We start from the raw sequence: 9089 nt of genomic DNA on the forward strand, positions 1-9089 counted from the left end.
TAGTTCACCTTATACCATAGTAATTGTGTTGTGACATATATCAACATTTGTCTTTTATTTTTTCCATTTGACTTTATTATAGTCCTTTTGTAACTTATAATATTTCAATTATTGAGAAGATATTTTGGCATCACGAACCAACGCAGACATCAATAAAATGCGGCTGTAAAGTATGCTACGTAACCCGGCATAAATGCACGGGCTCGGCTCTCCATCTACGAGTGCATGCCTTCTTTGAAAAAATCTAGTTACCGACCGAAGTATTTAAAAACATGGTCACGTTGAGGTGTTGTCTTTGACACCCTAGTCTATAAATTATTTAATTATCAACATATATTTGAGTATTATTTTTCTTTTTAAATATATCACCCTAGTCACTCTGTTTATCCTATAGGTATTTCCATTAGTTTTTATTTGCAATGAGCTAGATACATGTTTATTTTAATTTTTTAAGTTTTGTTATATCAAATGCTAAACATGTTATAAAAAAAGAAATGCATATAACAAACAATATAACTTTGTAAACTACAAAAACAAAATTTACAATATAATTATTAAGGGGAAAGTGAATACGGTGTTGTTAGCCGTCTAAACTTACACGCAAAACCTATCAAAACTATGCAGTTTTGATTAAAACTTTCCAAAAACCGATTCAATTAAATTACATCTATGAGTACAAGAGTGTGTTTTGACGTGGTTGAGTAAGAGTACTTCCAAATTACCCTTCTTCCTAATTGCCTTACTTCTTACAATCCCTTGTATATTCTTCAAAAAAAAAAAATTAATAAAAACAAAGGTTGTTTTAAATAAAGATTTCAATATGAACCAGAGACCACTAAAAGCAATGATGTCAACAAATTGAATAAATTTTTACATGGAAACCACACGGTTTTGGGAAATGCAGCAATTTTAATGAATTTCTTTTGATGCGTTGTGTTCCTATTTTCTCAATTTTATTAAAATGATCAAATTTGGAAATAGTTTTGTTTGTTGGTCTATGTACACGATCCATTTGAATGATGAAATAGAATTGAGCTTGAATGAATCAAGCTTAAAAACTAGAACTCGCCAAGATCAATGATTTACAGAAAGAAGGATCTTGACCTCTTTGCACCGTATATATAATGCTAATCTAGTTATTTAAAAAGGGAAGATTAACAGGACGGTGAGTTTTTTTAGAAGTTAACTAATAGATAAATCTTGCATTAAATATGGGACTTTAGTTTAATAAGAGATTTATAATCAAAACTACGTAGTTTTGATAGGTTTTGTGTGTAAGCTTATACGGCTAGCAGCACCGCATTCACTTTCCCCGTTAAAAAAGAGTTCTAATACAAAAACAGGGAAAAGTTAAAATACAAATGGATACAAAAATGAGAAATGTGAAAACGATTTGTGACCATACAAAAAACCCCACAAAAAAATTAACAAATAATAATAAAAAAATCATAACTCAGAATATAAATAAAAAACGAAAACAAAATTAAAAACTAAAAAGTTTCCTCCGTCATTCCTGTTCAAAAAAAACGCCGAAAAGACACAATGTCGCAATGAACAAAAGACACAATTATAACGAAAAAAATACACAATAGATCGCAAAATATGACACAATGACGAACAAAATATAACATGTCACACCCCAACCTAAGGCGGAAATGTCGGGGCGTGATCCGATTGCTCACAGCTCGAAGATACTATCATAAATATAAGTGACAATATCTAATTAATTATTTTATTCAAAGAATACACACATTATTCAATTACCACAAACAATTTAAATACATGAATATAAGCTCAAATAATGATTATCTTGATTATATCCATATGTCTTTCTAAATGTTCATACTTCAACTTCAAGCAACCTGCATATGCGTAGAAAACAGAGTTTGTCAACATAAAGTTAAGTGAAAATATCACTAGTTTTGACACAACAATATAAATGAGCATAACGTGATAAGTGCGGTAAATATAATCAAAACATAAACACGTATGTAGACCGTTGCCAAGCGAATCGGGCGTTGGTCAATAGCATGAGAAGCCATACGAATGAATGCATATCAACGCCATATACGAATGAATGAATATTGCACAAGTAAGCATATAACACGTATGTTTGATTAAGTCACTCACAATTACACGTATGCATTTGTTTGATTTATATATATATATAGTATGAAATACGGATATGTACGTATATGACCCCAAAACGTTTAGAAAAGTTGATAAAATAGGGGAATGATAAACTCACCTTAAATTAATGACAAACGAATATAAACACGATTAAGCGAGTTAATGAATAAGCGAGTCGTCCACTACATGTCAAACGATATAAACAATTCAGAATCTGAGATTTTAGGATATGATAGGATAAATAAAAACGAACTCGTTACTGCTGAAATCAATCCAAATGGACGTTTAGAATTCAAGTTATGTTTGTTTTAAGATTTAAGCGAGCCAGTACTGACCAGAATCCGAACAGCGAGTCGGAAGTCGGGTTTTGATCAGTAACCTTAAAATCTCGTTACAAGAATAAAAGTCTTCTATACCGAATGTTAAATCCAACCAGAAGTATGAGAAAATATTAAGTCAAACTAGTTGACTATTTTGTCCTTTAACGAGTTTTAAATGATTTGACCAGTCAACACCCTTCAATCACCGAAATTGATTGAAGGTTATTGACTAGGGAATATATATGAATGATTTCTATGTTTACAACTTATCCGGAAAGTGAAAGAATCAACAGAAATGATGAGTCAAAGATCCTAAAGCAAGCAAAGTCAACCGTTTATGCGCGTATCTTTAACAACAATGCAAAAACCGAAGAGTTTGATGAAGGTTGGAGGTAGGTTATGGCTGGAGACTCTCTCTAGGGTTAGGATCAAGTTTCTGGTAGAGATTATGAGGCTTGTTTATATAGGAATAGCAAAAACGAACCATATTTGTAAGATTTACTCGTTTTGGTAACCGAATAAGAGTTTAATGACCAAATCGATGAAATAAACCAAAAGAGTTCATGCTTGATCAGTAATATAAGAGTATGGACTTGTATTTTAGTTAATATCCTTTTCTTGGACCTTAATTCACTCGATTTATGCCTAAAATAAGCGATTTGGTTGCTAAAAACAAATTAGGAAACAAAATAAATTATTTAATGAGAAAATCCAGTACAATAACTAACAAAATTTCGCTTGGACACCAAGAAAACGAAATTGAACCAGCTATAATATTTCTTGGAGTTTAAATTTCGTTGATTTAATCAAAAATAGAAAAGAATTGACAAAATTAGTCCCTGTAGTTCCCGAAAATGCGATTTTTAGTCGTTTTAAACGATTTTAAAGGTTTCTAAGGATTATTTGGCATGATTGAAAGTTATGGAATTATAAAATAAGTTAAACCAAGTTAAATACAAGTTTTAATCAATTCAAAAGATCCGAATTACATTCTCGAATCAGTTTAAACAAATACGAAAAATCCCGAGATGTTACATAACACAATATCAAGAAAAAAAAGACACAATGTCAAGGGAAAAAAAAAGACACAATCAATGATGAAAAAAAATACAAAACACAATGATAAAAAAAAGACAAAAATCTTTTTCCCTTAAATATATATAAACGAAACCCTTAAAAACTCTCCGGTTACTTCCTATATTCTCAAACCACCAATTTTTTTAATTGTAAATAGAGATTTCTCATGCATTGGACCCGAATTCACGGGTATGGGTCTAACCAAACCCAGATAACCCTTAAACGGGTTATAACATCCCATTATATTAAAAGTTAAATCTCATCAAATATTTGATATGAAAATCCTATAAAATAGAGATATTCTAAAAGTTAATATCAAATCTTTTAAAAAAATGATATTATTTACAATTAAGAAAAAAATTATAATAAAAATAAGCGGGTCATGGGCCTCACCAAACCCAGATAGCTTTTAAACAGGTTATAACATCTCATTTATTTATTAACTCTCTTACAATAAATAAAATTAAAATAAAAATATATAAATATTGAAAACGAAAAATGAAAACAACCCCACATAATACGGGGGATAAAACTTAGTTGTAAATATATATATAAACCAAACCTTTAAAACTTTTCTGGTTGCTGCACACCCCCTCTCAAGTCATCAGATTGCTTTATTTGTAAATAGAGGATTCTTATGCATTTGATCCAAATTCACGGGTATGGGTCTCAACAAACCCAAATAGACCTTAAAGGGTTATAACATCTCATTAAATTAAAAATTAATCTCACCAAATATTTGATAAAAAAAATCCTATAAAATAAGGATATACTAAAAAGTAATATCCAATTAAAAAAAAGATATTTATAATTAAGAAACATTTTTATAGTAAAAGAAAAACAGCGGGTCATATATCTCATCAAACCCATATAGCTTTTAAACCATTATAACATCTTATTTATTTGAGAACCCGTTTTATCACCAAATCCTAAGTATATTATTAACTTCCTTATAATAGATAAAATTAAAATCCAAAAAAAATATATAAATATTAAAAACGAATATGTAACAACGTCGTAATACGGGGGGGAAAGCTAGCGTAATAATATTGTAACATATTGGATAAATTATGAAATTTAATGGGCAAGATGCTTAAAATGTCGGTGCAGCTTGTTGCTCGTTTAACCATTTCTCTATTGTAATCTCTGTTTTAATTGGATGTTTCGTTCAATAAGCATCGTGTATACCACACAATGACGTCACAACCAATAATAATAAATTGTCTTCGTGTACTTTCCAAATAACTGTCATTTTCCACTTTCACCATCAATCAATCATGATATTCTGGTGATTAAAGTCAAAATTAATATGTGTCTCAATGTAACACCCCGGCTAAAGTGGAAACGCCTGAGTGTGACGTACAGATTGCTCAAACACACGTGACCCTATTAGGTGACCATAATAACATTATTTCATTTAAATCTTCATGTAACATAAGTTTATCAAATAATACAAGTTGTAACAAATAAATAAACAAAATGGTAAGTTTTCTTTTAATATCCTATAAGCATGTTATGTGTCTTCTAACTTTCATCCTCATATCTCTACACCTGTAACATATATATAAAATAAAGTCAGCTACGAACATAGCTGGTGAGATTCTCACAGTTTGATATAATACGTAAAAATCATACAATTCCAATGTGAATAAAGACCACATTAAGATTAATAATCGCAAAATAAATAATTGAAATTTTGAGATCAAAGTGAAACATTCGTCTCAAATTGATAAACATTGAAATCAAGAATACATAGTTGAAATTTCAAGACCAAGATAAAACATTGGTTAAATTGATGAAACAAAATAATAATTCGAATAAAATATTGAGTGAAAATAGAACAAATCACACAATCAAAAGGATTCATGTAACAATAATAAACTCAACCCGTATATAAACATATTCATAGTCCCAACTTCCACTAAACAATTACGTTTATGGGAAATCGGTTATAGACCGCGAGGAATAACAGAGTAACCCGATTCAAAAATGCAACCATGAATAAAAGTAGTACACTAATTAACGAATAACCAAACTCAATATTAACTTTGTAAACAACCTTTGAAAAAAATCGATATCTAAAATTGTTTCGATAATGTCCAAACAGAAAATATATATAATAATATGTGTATATAAAGAAGAAAGAAAGGAACTCAAAAGTTAGCTTGCGACGCTTGTCTTCTTGAAGATAGATTGCGGTATGAAAATTATTATGGGGGGCGATGGTATGACTTATTAACTCGAAACCCGTTGGCGTTGAAAAGGAAGAAGAAAAGAAGTGATTGTTGAGCTTCGTTTAAATTTGTAAAAATCAATTGTAAAAACGTGATGTTTTTTGTTTTTTTGTTTTCATATAACTCAAGGAAAAGAAATAATAATTTGCAAAGAAACATTTAGTAAGTGCTAAAGTTTGCGAAACTTTATAAGACCTTTTAGTGTAAAAGCTTTTCTGTCGGGTTGTGTCTTATGAAAACACTATGGAGGATTGTCAAATGTTATAACTGTTATGGTGATAATATTTTTATTAACGGGACTCACGGATTTAACAAGTATGTAGAAGTTGGTTATTGAGTGAAAGGTGATAAGATTAATTTGTAACAACAAGAACAATAATAATAATAATAATAATAATAATAATAATCTTATTTTAAAGATCTCTTGGAATAATAATAATAATAATAATAATAATATTTAAAAATGATAATAATAATTATAATAATAATAATAATAATAATAATAATAATAATAATATCGGAGATAACCAATTTGGTTAAATTGAGATTTCTTTTAGAAAAATATCTTGATTATACGAAATATTTCTTTTGTGAAATATATATGGATATATATATATATAGGGGAAGGTTCATGTGCATTTTAGTATTAACATGAGAACGTAGGAAATAATACCAATTTATAAAAATATAGGAACGTAAGAAACAATACCAACTACAATACCAATCTATATAAACAATTATTTGTAATAACAAAGAAAAAAACCTAAAAATTACAACAAAAGAATCAAAATCAAGAACAAAATAATAACAGCATATACTAGCAAATACTTATATTAGCAAAAGAAAAAAATCTAATAATAACAACAAAATATAAATAAGCAAATACTTATAATGTCTCATAATTGAAAATTAGCAAATACGAACAAAAAATAACAACAAACACTTATAAAAATAAACCTAACAATAACAGCAAATTGGTTCTCACTGTTTTCACGTTAAGAACAAAATGTATTTGATCCTGTTTCTATATATATATATATATATATATATATATATATGTTAATTGACTATTTAAAATAATCGAGATTTAATTTTTCACATAAAGAAATAAATGTGGAAAATTATGTATGAAAATTTATATATTCAAAATTTAGGAATGGTTGATGAGTTTGAAAAGACTATGTATTGATGTCGAATAAACTTTTTAGTAGTCAACGGATGCGGGGTAAGGTATGGCATGGTGGAAACAAGTTAGGCCTTATAACGGGTGTGCTTGAGTTACTACAATAGTAGCGAGTTTGAAGTACGAGCATGAGATAAGGCAGAAGGTGGGGAATAAATTGTTGGGTAACAAGTCGTGAGAATAAAGGTATGCATAGTTATGAGACAAAAGTTGATGAGTTGGCTAAACTTAACACCATTTGGAACATTACGACATCGCGGTAGCGGAGTGAGGGAATCGTACATGTCATACAAAGGGTGGGTTTTCGTGTAAATATCTTTGTTGGGTTGGGTTTGAATATCCAAGAGTTAGGTTGGGTTTGGATTTAATTAGGTATAGCTTTGAGGTTTGAATGTATCGTTGTGGTTGGTGATAAATCTTGGTTTGTCATGGTCGGGATTGCGATGGTCAATTACTTGATGATTTGGGTTGTCGTTTTGTGTGGGTTGAGTTTCGAAAGCAACATCGAGAAAGAAAACGAGAAAACTTGCTTCGAAGTGTGAAGAATTTACGTGTCATAGAATGTATATATCAAGTTTGTATAGAAATCGTAAGAAATATCACAAGAGAGATTCCTAAAATCGGAATCAATCTTTATAAATCATGAAAGGAATTAAAATTGTATGAAACAAGACCTGAAATCGAAGTTTAAATGCCCACGAGTTTTCGCATCTCAATAATAATCTAATTAATCTTGAAATAAACATTTGAAAAATATATCAAATTTTGAAAAACATGGAATTAGTACAAACCTAATCTAAGTATGAAAATGAATTGAAAATCGAGTGTTTAAGTACCACCATAACTTTTCGAATTTTCAATTAAAACTATAAAAAGAATTATATAAAGAAAACGCACTGAAAATCGACATCATTTATCACCATGACTTTTCGAATTCTCAATTTTAAAACACAGGAGAAAATGAGTATTGAAAATCGACTATTCATGTATTACCATGACTTTTCGAATTCTCAATTTTAAAACACACGAGAAAATGAGTATTGAAAATCGACTATTCATGTATCACCATGACCTTTCGAATTTTCAATTTTAAACCCCAAAACAGTAAATGAATATATAAATAAAGGAAATGAATTGAAATTCGACGATTCATGTATCACTATGACCTTTCGAATTATAATAAATAAAGGAAACGGGTTGAAATTCGACAATTCGTGTAATAGCACAACTTTTAGATATTTCTATGAATATATAAACTCAGAAAACGTATTAAAAATCGACTATTCGCATAACCCAATGAATTTTAAAACCGCAATATAAACAATTGAGTTTTCGGAATCACACGTTGTATGAATCATCATAACTTGTATGTTCTAATAAAAATAAAAATGTGTAAGCAAATCGAATCGAAAGTTGGGTATTCGTGTATCACCACGACTTGTCAAACTTTTAGTTAAAACACATGGTAAAACATTGAGGGTCGGAGTCACACGTCACATGAACCACCATGACTTGTGTGACATCCTTGGGAGTGTAACCATATCCTTATCACAAAGGGGACATGGTCTTTAAGAAGATGAAATATCCGAACACCGAATTTGAAAATTGCTTGAAATTGCTTTTGGAAAACTTGTTTTAGGCCTAAGCCTTGGACTTGTGTGTGTGTACTTGTGTTCAAGAGGCGTTAATGAAATCAGCAGTACAGTAATACAGTAATAGTAAGTGCGTTTAAACAATCAAGTAGAGGCTCACATAATTCTATCATGAAACCTAGACATTTAACAAATAAGCTATAGCTACCTAGAAGTCTAGAACACTACGTCTAATGTCCTATCTTATAGCCACGACTTTGATACCAATCTGTAACACCCCGGCTAAAGCGGAAACGCCTGAGTGTGACGTACAGATTGTTCAAACACACGTGACCCTATTAGGTGACCATAATAACATTATTTCATTTAAATCTTCATGTAACACAAGTTTATCAAATAATACAAGTTGTAACAAATAAATAAAAAAAATGATAAGTTTTCTTTTAATATCCTATAAGCATGCTATGTGTCTTCTAACTTTCATCCTCGTATCTCTACACCTGTAACATATGTAAAAAATAAAGTCAGCTACGAACATAGCTGGTGAGATTCC

The sequence above is a fragment of the Bidens hawaiensis genome, unplaced genomic scaffold (assembly GCF_021521415.1).
Source record: "Bidens hawaiensis isolate Kalapana, Puna unplaced genomic scaffold, B.hawaiensis_p1.1 tig00026028_1, whole genome shotgun sequence".
Taxonomy (NCBI): Eukaryota; Viridiplantae; Streptophyta; class Magnoliopsida; order Asterales; family Asteraceae; genus Bidens; species Bidens hawaiensis.